General features: G+C 37.6%; 1 protein-coding gene and 1 pseudogene across 9 annotated transcripts in view; both read left to right on the top strand.

Annotated features, from left to right (window-relative positions):
- MAGI2 (membrane associated guanylate kinase, WW and PDZ domain containing 2) overlaps positions 1-17,206 on the top strand; it is a 1,098,541-nt gene that overhangs the window by 712,834 nt on the left and 368,501 nt on the right. The window lies entirely within an intron of this gene.
- On the top strand, positions 15,159-15,626 carry LOC311629165 (U1 small nuclear ribonucleoprotein C-like; annotated as a pseudogene). Its single transcript has one exon. The product of its transcript is annotated as a U1 small nuclear ribonucleoprotein C-like (transcript).

The raw sequence follows: 17,206 nt of genomic DNA, 5'->3' as shown, positions 1-17,206 counted from the left end.
TTCTAGTTACTGTTGTTCTGGTAGCAATAAAAAGGCAAATGATGAGCAGGCTTTCAACAAACAGTCCTTTATTAGGGCCAAAACTGCCCTGGACTAACTCCACCCTAAATTGCTGTGGCATACAACTATAGAAACTCAAAAAGGTTTGAATAATAACAGGAACTCCAAAATAACAAAACAGCTAGTGTATACCAGTGTCCTCTGGCATCACCATCCAGTGAGGACAAATTAGGTCACCTCACCATCAATGCCTGTTTATATTTGACTGTCTGATCAGGAGAACTCAACCTCCTTTCTGAAACCTTCCCACAAGTGTTCCTGAGATGCTAGATATAATGTGGTCTGTCAGTGTTAGTCACTATGCAAGTTCTGCTCAGTTTTGCCTATGCTACTGGAGTGTCCCTTATCAATGTCATCTACTCATGAACTTCCATGAGGCGTCCTTGCCACACCCTTTTCTGATATTGTATGTCATACTGCTAATTTCTTTCCCTATTCTCAAAGCTGCCAGTCTCCCAAAGTTAACGTGTATTTTGATTCTCTGTAAAGGTTGAGAAAATGGTTAGATCTCCTGGACCTTCTTCCTTCAAAAGGCAGGAATGCTCAATCCCAGAGAATTGCATTTTTCTCAAATTAGCTCTTTCAGCTTCTCTCCTTAACCCTTCTCTCCTTAATGATTTTAAGTAAATAAAAAATGTGGATGGGTGTAAATACCAAGATGTTACCTTCATTCTAGTCTCTATTGTCCTTATTAGCCTGATGTTTCCTTACAAACACATACAGATATACTCTCAGGTACATACACCTTCCCTCCTACACACACAACATAAAACTATAGTGTATTAATGAATGAACAGAGAGCAAAAGATCCCCAGAAGGGTTACCCAACAGTTTTCTAGAACAGCCTAGATCTTAGTATGGGCTCAGCAAAAGCATCTCTCCTCATTAGCATTTCACCAAGGTTCCCTTTGGCAAACAAAATATTTCTTTTTGTAGTTAATAAAAAGAGTCGATCATTGTTAGAATTCTCATTAATGCTAGACATAATCTGACATCTCTTTAAAAATTAGAGGGTAGGCCCAAGACACTAGCACTTGAATTTTTAAAATGCAAATACATACATGGGAGTATTGCACATGCACTAATTCAGTTTGTAAAAATTCTAAGCTGATCAATATTTACTGAGATTATGCATAGCCTAATTACTATCTGTAATGAACTTTCTAATTTTAAGGCAAATTGCCCTTTGGGGGTGGATATGAAGAGGGTATTTTTTTTCAGATCTGCTTATTGCAATTTTTAAACCTTTCATGCTGTTCGTCAGAAAAGATAGAGATGATATTATTACAATAGAGGCCTGGTTCATGAAATTCGTGCATGGGGGGGGGGGAGGGGGCTCAGCCCAGCCTGCACCCCTCCAATCTGTGACCCCTGGCTTCTAATCACTTGCCTGCCTGATCACCCCTATCCTCTCTCCTTGCTGGCCTGATCGTCCCTACCTTGCTCCCTCATCTTGCCCCCAACTGCCCTCCCCTGCCTGCCTGATTGCCCCTAATTGCCTCTGTTTTAGCCCCCACCTCCAGGGCTTTGTCCAGAAGAAAGTCAGACATCTGGAAGATGGCTGGTCAACCTGGTCTAATTAGCATATTACCATTTTATTAATATAGATAGATTATATAGGATAGAATTGCTTAAATCGGGTAGGGGGAGCCTTTTTCAGCATGAGGAGATGCTCTTTGCAGGCGAAAACACATAATCCCTATATCTAAACTGTATATTGCCAAACCAATCATTAAAAAATTGAATCACTTTCTTATAGATGATGCCCTTAAAACCCCTCATTATCCTCCACCTTAAGTTCTGCCTTCACAGTTCACCCAGATTAGGTTCTGATTGGTCAGTTTTTATGCCAGTCAGTGTCAAAAGCCCCGCCTCCTAGGCAGCCATTGGCTCCTTGCACTTCACCCAGATTTGGTTCTGATGGGTCAGTTTCTATGCCAGTGGGCATCTCCAGGCCTGATCATAGAGGTGAGGCTGATCAGCGCCACCCTAGGCTGCTGTGAGCACGCTGACCTGCTGACCTCTGGGAGAGAGAGAGAGAGGCTTGGCTGCTAGCAAGGCCTGGAGAGAGAAGCACAGCCTTTGGTCATTTTAGATGTTACGACCCTGGTGTGCACTCTCTCTCTCTCTCTCTCTCTCTCTCTCTCTATATATATATATATATATATATATCTATATATATATATATCTATATATATATATATATAGATATAGATATATCTAGATATAGATATAGATATAGATATAGATATAGATATAGATATAGATATAGATATAGATATAGATATATATGGATATGGATATAGAGATAGAGATAGAGATAGATATAGATATAGATATAGATATAGATATAGATATAGATAGGTAGATAGATAGATTAACTACTGGTAGTCCATTCTTCCTATTACTACTACCACTAGACCTAAACTGGCAGTTGGACATCTCTCTCACAATCCAGGACTGGTCTTTGATATCAATATTAATCCCTCTCTCTCACCTGCCTGCCTACCTGATTGCCCCTAACCACTCTGCCTGCCAGCCTGATCATCCCCAACTGCCCTCCCTGCAGGCCCAATAGCTCCCAAATGCCTTCCCCTGCAAGGTTGAGGAGATTGGGGGACTCGAGCTGGATGAGGCAGGGCTGAGAGGACTGGGGGATTGAAGCTGGATGAGGGGGGGCTGAAAGGACTGGGTGCCATCTTGTGAGAGCATGGCAGTCAATTAGCATATCCCCTCTTTATTAGATAGATGGTACTGCTTTGGGGGCCATTGAACAGTTTCCAGAACAGTTTCTTTCTTTCCATTTTATAACCTAGAGTCAGAAAATGGGAGCAGATGAAATATATTTCATGCTAAAGTACATAATATTTCTTTCATAGAACAAGTCTTATTACTTTGAACTTGGGGCCTTGTATTTTAGCATTTACTGCATACATTTACTTCCTACAGAAAGAATTGTTCTGAAAACTACTTGATATATTTTATATTCTGAGCTAGTATAATAATGTCTTTATTTCATTTCGAAGTATTTTATAAACCATTTTTAAAATCTTCATCCCAAAGATATGTTTTTACTGATGGGAGAGAGAAAGAGAGAAGAACCTCAGTTGGTTGCCTTCTATGCACAACCCAACTGGGAATTGAAACCACAACGTAGGTATGTGCCCTGACTGGGATTCTAACCTGCAACCTTTTGGTACTAGGTGTAACTGGTTAATAATGCAGATTTTTTTTTCAATAGATGGAGTTACACATGTGTTGATATATATGTGATTTGATATGTATGCTATTTTGTTGTGTTGATAACAAGCTTCAAAACTTCATATGTCAAATTTGCTGAAGGTGTTAACATCATAGATATTTTTACACTTAAAAATGTCAAATTTCATGCCAAAAAAAAAAAAGAGCATTTGCAGGAAGTTTTAATTCATTACTTTATTTAGAAGAAAAGTGCTGCTTATCGTTGAACATGCTCCATCTCAAGATACTTGTGAATGCTGATTTAAGTGCTTTAAAGTGATGATTTCGATGTGCAAGACAAAGACATTCAGGTCAACCGAAAAGTTTGAAGACCAACAATTACAAGCATTATTGGATGAAGATTTGTGTCAAAGTAAAAAACAACTTGCAGGAAGATTAAATGTTGCTCAGCAAAGAATTTCTGATCATTTACAAGCAATGGGGAAAATGTTAAAGGAAGGAAAATGGATGCCACATCAACTGAACAAAAGACAAATGGAAAATCAAAAAGTCATCAGTAAAATGTTGCTTCAATTACATGAAAGAAAGTCTTTTTTGCATCGAATTGTGACTGGCATAGGAAAGTGGATTTATTTTTAGAATCGCAAATGCACAAAATCCCATGGGTTGATCCAGATCAACCATCTACATCGACTACAAGGCGAAATCGCTTTGGAAAAAAGACAACGCTCTGCTTTTGGTGGGATCAGGAAGCTGTGGTGTATTAAGAGCTTCTAAAACCAGGTGAAACTGTTAATATATTGATCGCTACCAACAACAAATAATCAATTTAAACCATGCTTTGGTCATGAAATGACCAGAATGTTCCAGAAGACATGGCAAAGTAATTTCGCTTCATGAAGTCACACCATCTCACACTGCAAAACCAGTTAAAGACATGTTAAAAGAGCTTGCCTGGGAAGTATTAACCCATCCGCTGTATTCACCAGACCTTGCTCCTTCAGATGACCACTTGTTCCAATCAATGGCACACACGCTTTCTGAGCAGCACTTCAAAAAGAACAAAAAAGTGGAAAGTTGGGTCTCTGAATGGCTTGCCTCAAAACAAGAAAAATTCTATAGGGATGATATCTACAAATTACCTGAAACATGGGGAAATGTGTAGCTAGTAATGGACATTACTTTGAATAAAGCACTTCTGATATTTCTCTTGAAATTTTCATGTTTTCTTTGATTACAAAATCTGCTATTAATAACCGGTACATCTAGTATATGGAATGATGCTCCAACCAGCTGAGCTACCCAGCCAGGGCTTTATGAAGCTTTCAAAATATACTTGACCTGTAAGTGCACCCTCTTCCTATGCCTTCTATCTAGACTGTGTTCTACCGGCAGCTCATTTAAACAGAATTAAGGTCAGTGAGAATTTATACAGTTCTCTAAGTCTTGAGATTCCTTGCTTACTATAAAATAAATTAACATTATGAAGGCATAATTTAATATTATTCTTTTATAACATTAGCTGCAAAGTTGGAAATGAGGGGTAGGCTTAAAATAATTTCTAGCTGTATATGAATAAAAACATTAAATAATTTTTAAAAGATTGGTAGGTAGTTTCATGTTTTCCTAAGCTGGACTTTTTAATAAAATCTGTTATTGTAAAGCTCCATCCCTTGAGTCACTTAGGTTAAATCAGGGCATGTACTTTTCAGATAATAAAATCCATGAAATCTCATTATTTAAATGTCTAAAATAATTATCAGGTGGAATTTCTGAAGAGATATCTTGCTAACTCCTACTATTAACCTATTTGTGTATTTTGCACTTGAGTACTATTAAAAGAATACTTAAACAGCATTATTTTAAACAATTGCCCAACCTATTTAACCTTTTTTTCTGCAGTTGTATGCAGGTCACTTTCTTGCCAAATGTGGGGCTACAGGGATGAGGCTTCCCAAATTCCATAAATAACAAGTAGAATATATTTCTACCTTTTCTATGCTAAAGGGGGAAAAAATGTGTGTGTGTGCTGTGTGGACACCCACATACATATACATACTATGAGTAAATGAATGCATGTTTCCAGAAGAAAAACTTTTGTATCTATTGCTTCTCTTTTTGTCTTTTAAAATTAGAAGTTAATATATTTTTCTTATTAATAAAAATAATACATATTTCATTTAATTTTTGCTCTATCCCTTTAAGTGCCAAACCTTGACACTATTTGTGTTCTTTTTAACTATAGAGTTATGACTTTATTATGTACTTTCACTGTCTTTTGTGTATAACATTTACTTTGTTTTGCCCTTTTTTGTTTGTTTGTTTTAGTTTATTTTTTCTTTATTGATTAAGGTATTACATATGTGTCCTTATTCCCCAATTGCCCCCCAACCCCCATTCATGCCCTCGACCCCTGGTTTCTGTGTCCATTGGTTAGGCTTATATGCATGCATCCAAGTCCTTTGGTTGAGCTCTCCCACCCTCCCATACTTTTCTTCTAAGGCCTGACCCAGAAGCATAGATCAGACTGTCAAAATAATACATATTTTATATGAACCCGGAGGTCACAGTTCAATTCCACTTCAGGGCAAATGACTGGGTTGTGGGCTGGATCCCCACTGGGGCATGCATGAGGCAGCTGATCAATGATTCTCTCTCATCATTGATGTTTCTATCTATAATCCCCTCTCCCTTCCTCTCTGAAACCAATAAGAATATTAAAACAACAGAAGTCCAGGAAGAAACCAACCACTACTAAAATGCCAACCTTGTAACCAAATGTATACTGTCCTTGCAAACTTTGTAACACCATTGGGGTTAAAACTAGATAGCCCAATGTTAGATGACAATTTCAAATACATAAGTTGGAGAAAGGGGGACACACACACACAGGCACACACACACAATTGTATTAAGCACTGTGCTACACTTCTCAACAAATGCACAGTAGTGGTAGAGATAGGTATATGAACAAATAACTTTAATAAAATCTTCATAATAAAACAAGTCATAGGAGAAGAGGCAATATTCTGTTGAATATGGGGAAGACTGGTATCAGCATATGAGAGAGAAGAAGGGAACATTTGTGGATCTTGAGGATGAACAGAACTCAGCAAGTGTAGGCAGGAAGCACAATGAAAATGACACTCTAAAACATGTTATATAGGAAGTAGGGCAGGAGAAAAGGAATGGAAGAATGTGTTATACCTTCTAACCGATACTTACAACCTACTATGTATTATACTTATCTTGATCCTGTGCTATTAGGATTATTGTTCCCATTTATTACAGATGAGGAAATATTCATACATATTAAATTTCATCAAATTTAAAATAAACTACTATAATATCCTTTCATTGATTTATTCTGATATAAATTTCACCTATTAAAATAAGTAGTATAAGTGCATGAATAATATCTTCTTTTAGTTAAAACTTAATTAAGAAGTCTGAAAGGATAAAAATAAGTGACTAACTTATTCTGAATATATGTTACAATACAAAAAGCATAAAAATATGCACATAGAAGGACTGTCTAAAAAGATAAAGAAGAGGGCAAAGGACATGACAGTTATTTCAACAACAATGCAAAAGAATTTAAATACCTAATAAACATTAAAAAAATTTAAATGAGCTATTATCAAAGAAATGTACATTAAAATACAGAGAGATTTAGTTTTCATTTGCAAAGAGTCAAAAAATTGCAGTCCTCAATACCTATGGTAAGGTCAAGGTTGCAGGTGCATATTGATGATTCCGGACTGCTTGGAGGTTAATCTGTCCTCCCACATTATTCTCCCTTGCCATAGATCCATCCTAAAATATACTGATTTTTATGGTTGCTTTTTAGTCTCTAAGAAATTTTGTTACTATTCCTTGAAAAGTCTGAAAGCACCCTGGGGTTTCATAATACTAAGGCTCCTTCCTTACAGTTAGAAATCAATTATTTTTTAAATGAATAGAAATTAGAAATCATTCTAGATGGAATCTGACTCGGGAATAGCCATGTAAGAATTTATAGTTATAAGATAAATATGCAGAAAGAAGACGTCTGTTTTTCTTGGTCTCGTGCTCTGGTTTACATTTGACTCTGACTAATAAAAATAGGGCCCTTAGAAAGCAATGACTCACATCTTGCTAGGCAATAGGACATCACGGAGATGGATGATATTGTTATTTGGGAGAGTGAGGAAAACAACATATATCAACTTAAATTTTGTTTCACTAAACCAGAGAAATACCCAGAAGACTATTTCAACATAAATTCCCAATAATGTATTTCTGCTACCGAAACTATTTCTCTCAATTATGTATGGTTGATGATGTCATGTGTCACTCCCAGACTAAAAATAGCCTCATAGATCCATATCTCATCACTGGCTAAATGTACCTCAAACTAAAGCTACTCATCAAATATCACCCACAAAATTTTAGTCTAGTCTGAGTAATTTAAGTAATCCCTATCCATGAACCTAACCATCTCTAGAGCATTCTTTTTCTTTTATTAAGAATCTAGAGGCCTAGTGCACAAATTCACCTTGCCCTAGCTGGTGATTGGGACAATTGGGGTGATTGGGGCCAGGCTGTGTGTGTGTGTGGGGGGGGGGGGGGACCATGGGAGGTTGGCCAGCTTTAGGAGGTTGACTGTGGGAGCCAGCTGACTATCAGGGAGCAACTCCTGTGTTGTCTGCCCCTTGGTGGTCAGTGCATGTCATAGTGACCAGTCATAATGGTCACTTAGGCTTTTATATCTATAAAGTGTGCAAATAAAAACACAATAAGATTTGGTCTGATTTAGAGTGGGATGTGTTCTTTAATTCCACTCCATTAATACAGCCCTGAAAGCAACTGATTAAAGAGTCAGATCTGAACACCAAATAACTAATTTTAGTTTAATAAGACTGAAGACATATGATAATCAATTTTAAGAAGATGATTTGGGCTGAATTTAGTTAAAGGAGTGAAGTAAGTAGATAATGGAGTATTTATCTTGTTGAAAGAGGAAGCTAGGTGGGGGGGCTTTCAGCTGCTGCAGAGAAGTTTTAACTAGGTAGCCTCCAGTCACAACGGACCATTATGTTTCTAATTGCCCTTATTAACAGAAGAAAGAGGAGCAAAAAATTTACTCTGGAGAATCTTAGGTATCCTGCTGTTTTCAAATAAGCTAAGTGGTATTGGTCAATATGTTTTAAATTTACAAGTTGAGTTTTATCAGCAGAAGAACAATGATGACAGAAAACTGAGCAAAAAATTATCTTAAAGAGAAAAAAAATGACAAACTGTGTTCCTAGATGGTGTGTGTGTGTGTGTGTGTGTGTGTGTGTGTATTCTTCCCCCCCTCCCACTTAAAAGTTCTGGATTTGAAGCACTAACTTATCTAATTAACAGTAATAAAAATTTGTTCATGTGTTTCTTTTTTAGCCAATGGAAAGACTGTGGCTGCTCTCTTTTTTTTTTTTTTTTGGTAAGCTCTATTGGTACACGCAGTGCTTCTTCCGAGACTATCAATACTTAACATTCTGTAGTTGAAATCTTGTGATGCTCAAAAACATTCTCCTGCATTTCACAGCATATATCAGGGAGATTTCTCCACTTGGCAGAAGAATGTATCAAATTTTCCAAACTTGAAAGTTCTTAATATTTCAGAGTGTGTGTGTGTGTTTTTAGAGTAAAGAGTGGGAGAGTATTTCTATTGAATTATTCCTTGGTATTATTCAATTATTTGCATTTTTATATTTTACAGTCTGATTATTTCTGTTCTTCAGTGCATCTATCATTCACTACCTCTGTGATGGATACCTATTTCAGTTCCATTTATTCTAAATCTCTCTCTCTCTCTTTCTCTCTCTCTCTCTCTCTCTCTCTCTCTCTCTCTCTTTTTTTTTTTTTTTTAAGTATTTATTGGTTTAAAAGTGCCTGAAAAGCACTGCCTGATATAAAGAAAGTACATAATTTAAAACACTGAAAAAACAGATCAGTCCATTATCAAATAAAAATTGCACCAGAGTTAGCAGTTGAACAGGTAAGGAAGACTTTATTCAAGATTACTGCAATAAGGGAGTGAAATTGAACTCAACTCCCCTGAAATAAAAAGCAGGAAGATTTTTAAATGCTGGGTAAAATACTGGAGGACTTTGGCGATTCATGAAAGGGGAAGTTTGGTCAAAGCAGTTAGGCCATTTCTGTTTGCTAATGGACAGTTGTCAAAGTTAGGCTCCTCCCCTCCCACAGGGACTGGGAAATAAATATAGGTGATATCTTTCTTGATGATTGTGCTTCAAAAGATAACTCCCAGGACCTTGAGAAAGACATTCCAGGGTTGTGGACGATTTATATCTCAAAGAGGAAGATGAAGAATTTACTGTTTCTTTTTTTTTTTTTCAATATATTTTATTGATTTCTTACAGAGAGGAAAGGAGAGGGATAGAAAGCTAGAAGCATCGATGAGAGAGAAACATTGACCAGCTGCCTCCTGCACACTCCCTACTGGGGATGTGCCCGCAACCAATGTACAGGCCCTTGACCGGAATCGAACCTGGGTCCTTTCAGTCCGCAGGCAGATGCTCTATCCACTGAGCCAAACCGGTTTTGGCAGAATTTACTGTTTCAAGTTTCTAAAGTAAATGTCCTAAGAAAAAGGTCAGGTGCCCATCATCAGGAAGAAGCCTTTCTAAAACTTAAGCTGAGGGGAATTTTAGGGTCATCTCAGTCACCAGATAATCAAACAAGAGATGGTAACTAATAATTAACAAGAGACTTCCAGACAGTCCATAATATGAAGCAGTTACATGGAGAGAGAAATCAGGTTCAGATGTGTAACTTCCATGAGCATCCTCCAGACCACACCTGAAATCAGCAGTAGTGCACCATCAAATCATGTCAGGTTATCAAGTGTTCTCATCACACCCAGGTCAACTGAGTCAACACTTCTGACTCTGATTGTGATTTACTTGATTCAGTTTGACATTTCTTTGAAAAATCTTCTACCTGATTATAGCATACAGATAGCCAATTTCTACTCTTGGATTTTTCCCACATAGCACACACACACATACAATTAAGTTTCTTGGAGAATTTATACCTTCCCTTTTTCTTCTCTGATATGTCATTAGACCCTTATATTCTATAAACAATGTTTAATTTTTAGCTTGTGATGCTACCTAATATTGTTACCAGAGGTAAATATTAATAAACCTAGTACTTTATAAATTAGAAATAAAAGAGGAAAAAAAAATATACAGGGTGGGGGAAAGTAGGTTTACAGTTGTTCTTATGTAAAATAATACAATTAATAATAATAATATAAGAATAAACTCTGTTTTGTGCACTCACGATTGTAAACCTACTTTTGCCCCACCCTATATTTACCTTCTATTTATTTTGTAAGGCTTCTTAATATTTGGAAACTTATCTGGAACTGGATGGAGCCCCCTTCCTGGTAGGAGATAAAAGTGTGACCATTTTTAGTCTTTTACATAGACATGAAGTCATGTGAGAGGTGAAACTGAATCCTTACCTTATTGATTTTTATATCTCAACCTTAAAGTTGGTAAATGTTCAAAAAATGTTAGTCTTGTTTCAGTGCCTAAAACCTATCCAAGGTTTCTGTGAGCTCCTGAGGGGTTATGTTCTTGAGGTCAGCCTTAGCTCCAAGTTCCTGTCCACCGACTCTTGATCTCACTAGCATTTCACTTCCTCTCTAAGCCAACCCAGATATGGACTCAACCCTTATTCCTTGATCATCCTTGAAACCTCTCACAAAAAATTACCGAGCAAAAAGTTAACAAACTTTATTAATGTTTGGGTCAGCGTGTGTATATGTGTGTGTGCGCAGAAATTTAAAATATAATATTAGACTTTTTTTCCCAATTACTTTAGTGACCTTGACATCGGTTTGTTTTCATAAGCTCAATCCTCATTTGCCTCTTTTTTCCTTAAATTTATGTTAATTCTTCATGCAAAGCAGTTTAGCTTTCCCTTTTTTATGGTATTCTTTTATAAAAAGTAAAGCTTCTAAGACCTGACTTTTTACAACCAGACAGAATTATCAAGCTATTTTTCTGAATATAAACATCTTCATGAAAAACATTTGTCAGCTGTTCAAATAACCATTTCTATCTCTCTTCACCATTTTATATTCTAGAATTATCAAGGTGTGGAATGTCATACTCAACATGCTCCAAGCTCACAGCAAGTTAATTGTGCCTAAGAGTTGAATTCCTAAAGAGGAAAATATTTGTCACCTATTTAGGGTATCTTTTTGCCCAATAGTGAGCTAATCAATAAACGTAATTAAGAGAGCTCTCTTTTTTTGGGCCAGGAACAGAGATTTAATTCTACGTTATTTTCTTTCCTGACTCAGTCCTATCAGCACCAGATCATTCTTTCATTTCAACACAGTTTCCTAATATTTTTATATTTTTCACATTCATTCATTCATTCCTTCATTCAATAAGAGACTATTTACTTTGTATCAATATAACATAGAGCTCAACACTGAGGGACTCCCCCTCCCTAGTGCAGAAATGTCGTGCACCGGCCTCTAGTATTTTATATTGCTTGTCTTAAAACTTATCTTAAAGAGTCATCTGAAAACTAGATTGGAGCTTAGATCAAGTAAATCAGAAAATAAATAGTAAAATTTTAGATGGTACAAAATGCTAATAAAATTAAGTTAGGGTATTATTGTAGATAGAGGGAGGGAAGGTGGTAGCTCTTTTAGATGGCATGGCCAGCCCCTCTAGAAGCATGGGATAGTTGAGGAGACTTGAATGATAAAGAGTCAGCTATGAACGTCTCTAAGGAATAACAGACCAGGTAATGGAAAGGGTAGAGGTAAAAGCTCTAACATGGCACTTGACTTGAAACATTCAGGGAATAGAAAGGGGAGTGGAATGCAAAACAAAACAGTGTGGCTAGAATATAGAGTACAGAGAAGAGAATGGTAAGACATGAAGTTGGAGAAGGAATGAATTGGTAAATCCTGGTATAGAATTTGGATTTTTCCTAAATCACACTGAAAAGCATTTTTAAATCACTTTGCTGTGTGGAGATTATCCTATATAATAAAACCCTAATATGCAATTCAAATGGTCAAAAGTACAGAGAAAGCCCCAGCTTCATGCTTATTGGGATTCAGTCTCAACAGAAAATTGGTGTTTCCCTGAGCTTCTTATTTATTTGTTTGTCTGGCTTCTTTTCCTGTGTTGCACCCAAAGAACTCCCCCATGTTCACTCATCTCCTCAAGGTCAAGAAGCATTCACAAATAATCGGGCATTTGCCTGGCAATCTGCGAGGCAATTTATACTCTCTGCATATTTGCAGTTCAATAAGGAAATGAGATAGAAATGACATAACACAGAAACTCTGCTTTGTGATCTGGTACTACAAATATTTTCCTAGTTTAATTAATATATACCCAGCCTTGAATTAACTTAGGATGCCACTCTACGGAAAGAAAGTTTTATATACGTGCTATATAAATAACCAATCGCTATGACATGCACTGTCCACCAGGGAGCAGATGCTCAATCCAGGATGCATTGAAATTGAGCTCAGGTGGACATCTCCCAAAGGGTCCTGGACTGTGAGAAGACACAAGCCAGACTGAGGGACTCCCGTCCCTAGTGCAGAAATGTCGTGCACCGGCCTCTAGTATTTGATATTGCTTGTCTTAAAACTTACCTTAAAGAGTCATCTGAAAACTATATTGCACTCTCTTCAAATTGTCTTCCAGACAAATGTATTAAATTTATGTATTTTGAGCATATACGATGTTCCTGGCACTGGGCTAGACCTGGAGATTCAACAATGACAAGGAAGTGATTCTCATACCCAAAAACACAGAGCCTCGTTAGGAAAAGATTTTGTCCTGTTTACTGTAAACTGTTCATATTCTCCACATTCTTTGCATTCTTATTAGAATCAGTATGACCTTCCATGATCTTCTTTTATGGATCATGGATTTTTAGACCTAAACTATATTCCTCCAACCGCTTTATACAAAATAAAGGTTTAAGAATGTATTTGCATTTTCACCTTATTCTTGGAATTCTTTTCAATTTCATGATAAGTTGTCCGAGTTCTTTTTAGTAGGAAAACTGAATTCATAGTATGGAATAGAAAAATATTGCACCTATATAAAACTTTCTTTCTGTAGAGTGGCATTCCAAGTTAATTCAAGGCTGGGTATATAGTAATTAAGCTAGGAAAATATTTGCAGTACCGGATCACAAAACAGAGTTTCTGTGTTAGGTCATTTCTATCTCATCTCTGTCTTGAACTGCAAATATGCAGAGAGTATAAATTGCCTTGCAGACTGCCAGTCAAATGCCTGATTAGTTGTGAATGCTTCTTGACCTTGAGGAGCTGAGTGATGAACATGGGGGAGTTTTTTGGGTGGAACACAGGAAAAGAAGCCAAACAAATAAATAAGAAGCTCAGGGAAACACCAATTTTCTGTTGAGACTGAATCCCAATAAGCATGAAGCTGGGGCTTTCTCTGTACTTTTGACCATTTGTCTTGCTTCCTATATTTCCCTCTCTTTTCATTGGGCTTTAAATTTTTTTAAGGTTTTTTTTTTTTCTCAGTCTATCTCACACCCTGTTGTGCCCTCTATTTTGTCTGTACTTTTGTTGTTTGTTTTCTATTCTATTTTTCCCATAAATACAAGAGACGCATGCATTACACAAGAGTCACTAAAGGACTGGGTCTGTGAAAATTCTATTTTGAAGTTGGAGGAAAAGGCGAGGCAGCTTTCTAAACATTCTTTTCCCTTGGGGCAAAATGCTGCTCAAAAAATTGTTTTCCTCCTTGGAAAGAATTAACATGTTGACCATTGAGCATTTTGGAAACAATTGTATACTGTGTCTTACAAATCCAGCTTCTTCATAGACCGAGTGCTTGGTTAATGGCAATACCTTAGACCTTTTCTCATCGTTGTAAAAAGAACTATTTATAGATGATAAGATGTGGTTATAGAAATCCTTCAGATTTCATAAGGAATATGTGCTCCTTTCATTCTTATAGCAGTACATATCAAAGACTTATTTTAAACAAAGCCTAAGTCCCTATAGTACTCCCTGTCAGATGGTAAAGAAAGATGAGAAAATAACTATTATACTACAAATGATAAGGGTTGTGACATTTGAACCAGGGGTTATGGAAGTATTGTCATGGTAACCTTGCTAAGAATGATGGTCAGGAAACCCTTTCAAGAAGGCTGACACTGAGCTGAGCCATAGGGACAGGTAGAATTTAGCCGGGAAAGGGAGGGGAGAAGCAGGTTCCAGGCAGAAGAAACAGCATATGCAAAGGGCAGGAGTCAAGGACTGTGGTCAATTCTGAACATGAACAAAAGTCTGAGCACAAAAGGTTTATATGGGAAAAGAGGTGCATTTCGTAAGATGTGATCATGGCAGATCATGTTAGAACCGGTGTGCCACTCTAAGAGGTTTACTTTTCTTAGGTAAGCAAGGAAAGGATTTCTGGTAGGGGAAAACGAATGAATGGGTTTGCATTTGTAGGAGAAAATAAATGAATGGATTTGCATTTGTTGAATATTCACTCTAGTGTATGGAATGGGATTGGAAGGTATAGGCAAAGAGAATAATTAGGAAACAATTGAAAAACTCCAAAGAAGAAGTGATGAGATTTTGGCTGTAGTCCTAGGAAAAAAGGAGAGAGGGCTTTGAGAGATGATTAAGGGTGGAATACAGGACTTCTTGAATAATTAGAAGAAGGAAGAAGAAATTTGTGATGGCTGTCAGGTTTCCAGTTTTGGCATCTGGCAGCTCTAATGCTAATCATTGAGACAGAACAAATTGATGGAAAAACCAATTGGGGGAAAGACTGTGATTCAGTCTCAGCCATGTTGATATTGAGGTTCTGATTAACATGCCCAAGTTTCATTGTGGCTACTGGGATACATGCCTCACCCATGACTCCATCTGTAATAAAGACACACCGCAGTGGTAGGAAACACAAAAAAAAATGTGAAAGGCCACTGTCAGAAGTGGATAGAAGAGTAAGCTCAGAGCCGGAATGACAAAATAACGGCAGCATTTCAGCAAGGAAAGATACCCCCATCTTCCCCCTACTCCATTCTTTGCTCCTCCTCCTGCAAGGGGCAGTGATGATACCCGCTGCCCTGGTTTGAAGCTAACATCCTATATGAGATACCCTCCCATGATGCCAGTGATGGGCCCTCCTCTTCATGGGATGATGCCCATGGGACCTACTCCCAGAATGAGGCCACCTATGGGAGGGCACATGCTGATGATGCCTGGGCCTCCAGTGATGAGACCTCCCACCTATCCCAGGCTGGTGCCCAGTTGGCCAGGAATGACTCTCCCAGACAGATAAGGGAATCTCTCTGCTTTATATTACTTGTTCTAGTTCATCAGAAGATGGGGTGCTGCAACTCTGGGAATTAGTTTCTGAACAGCATGACAAGGAAGACTCACTCCCTCTTCCTACCAAAGAGAGAATAGTTTTAGAGGGGAATAGTGGGACCAAAATAAAAAGCAATTTTCATTTGTATTGTGAAATGTGGAAATAAAATTGCCAACTCTTTAGTCTCAAAAAAGTCAACGAAAATAACAATTAACATGGTTCTCAAAGAAGTCAAAAATTATAGTGACTCATTAAAGGTTTACTCCTTTCCTCTACATGAAAATATTTTTACTTTAAAAAAAGTCATTTATGTTTACTATCGCTTTCCCAGCTTAGTCTATTCTCTGAAGAAATGTCACACTTGCAGACTTGGTATTCACATGTTCCATAAACACTTTATTATTAATCCTTTAGGGTATATACTTGCAAATATTTTGTTTCTCTGTTTCATTCCTTATGAAATGTCATGCTCATGTTACTGCAGACGGAGTAGTGAAGAAAGAATGGAAAAGCAAGCCCTGGCCAGGTGGCTCAGTTGATTGGAGCATTTTCTGACCAGCAAATTGTTGTGGGTTTGATTCCTAGTCAGAGCACATACCTCGGTTATAGGTCCAAACCCCCGTTGTAGCCTGCCTGAGAGGTAACTGATCAATGTTTCTCCCATGTCAACACTTCTCTCTTTTTCTTTCTTTCTCTCACCACCCCTTCCTCTCTCTTTAAAATCCATAAACATATCCACCGATGAGAATAAAAAGAAAAGAATGGAACAGCAATATCTTGCTAGTTATCAAACCTATCAATTCTTCCTTGGCAATGTTTCTTACATTTGTCCTTTCCTCACTTTATCCATCATTATTTTCCCAAAATAGGATTCTGTTGCTTCTTAGCCTGGGATATTTTTACCAGAGTTCTTAATTACCTGCAACAGAAATGGATTCTGCTTGATTTATGCAGAAAATAGATTTATTGAAAGGCTATTGGGGAGTTTACAGAATCACATGGAAGGTGGAAAAGCAAGCTTGAAAAATAGGAAAAACCAAAGGGCCTGAGTTTCAGGGTCATCCCACAAGCATAGGTCAAGGAAGACCCTCACCGCTCACTCTGGCCAAGCTGCCACGGCTGCCACCAAGACCAGTTGTGGCAGTCTCTTTCACCAGTGGAATAAATTCGTCACTGTTGCTGCTGCTCTGCCTCACTAACTCCAGATTCAAAATCCCACGTGGCTGTGTCTGATTGCCAAATCCTGGATTGAAAGTATGTCCATGCCCTGTTTTCCAAGTTTCCAGGGAAGGCAAGTATCTGGGCTTTTCCACTTCTGTAGTTGGACATAGCACCCTCCCACTGACACTCATGTTGTGGAAAATTCTCCAAATATAGGAAAGAGAGTCCAAATCAGGGCAGCCACAGAAATGCAAGAGTCCTCCTGAATAACCAGCTTACCTCCTAGTTCTAATCATTCATGTTTCTATGTTATCTTAAGCACTGTTCTGGGCATGTGCTATGTATTCATGGTGCAGATAGCAAGAATACAAGTACCTGATTAAGGCTTT

Source organism: Pipistrellus hanaki (genome assembly GCF_964339955.1).
Source record: "Pipistrellus hanaki genome assembly, chromosome: 10".
Lineage (NCBI taxonomy): Eukaryota > Metazoa > Chordata > Mammalia > Chiroptera > Vespertilionidae > Pipistrellus > Pipistrellus hanaki.
This window is presented reverse-complemented; position numbering and strand designations above follow the sequence as displayed.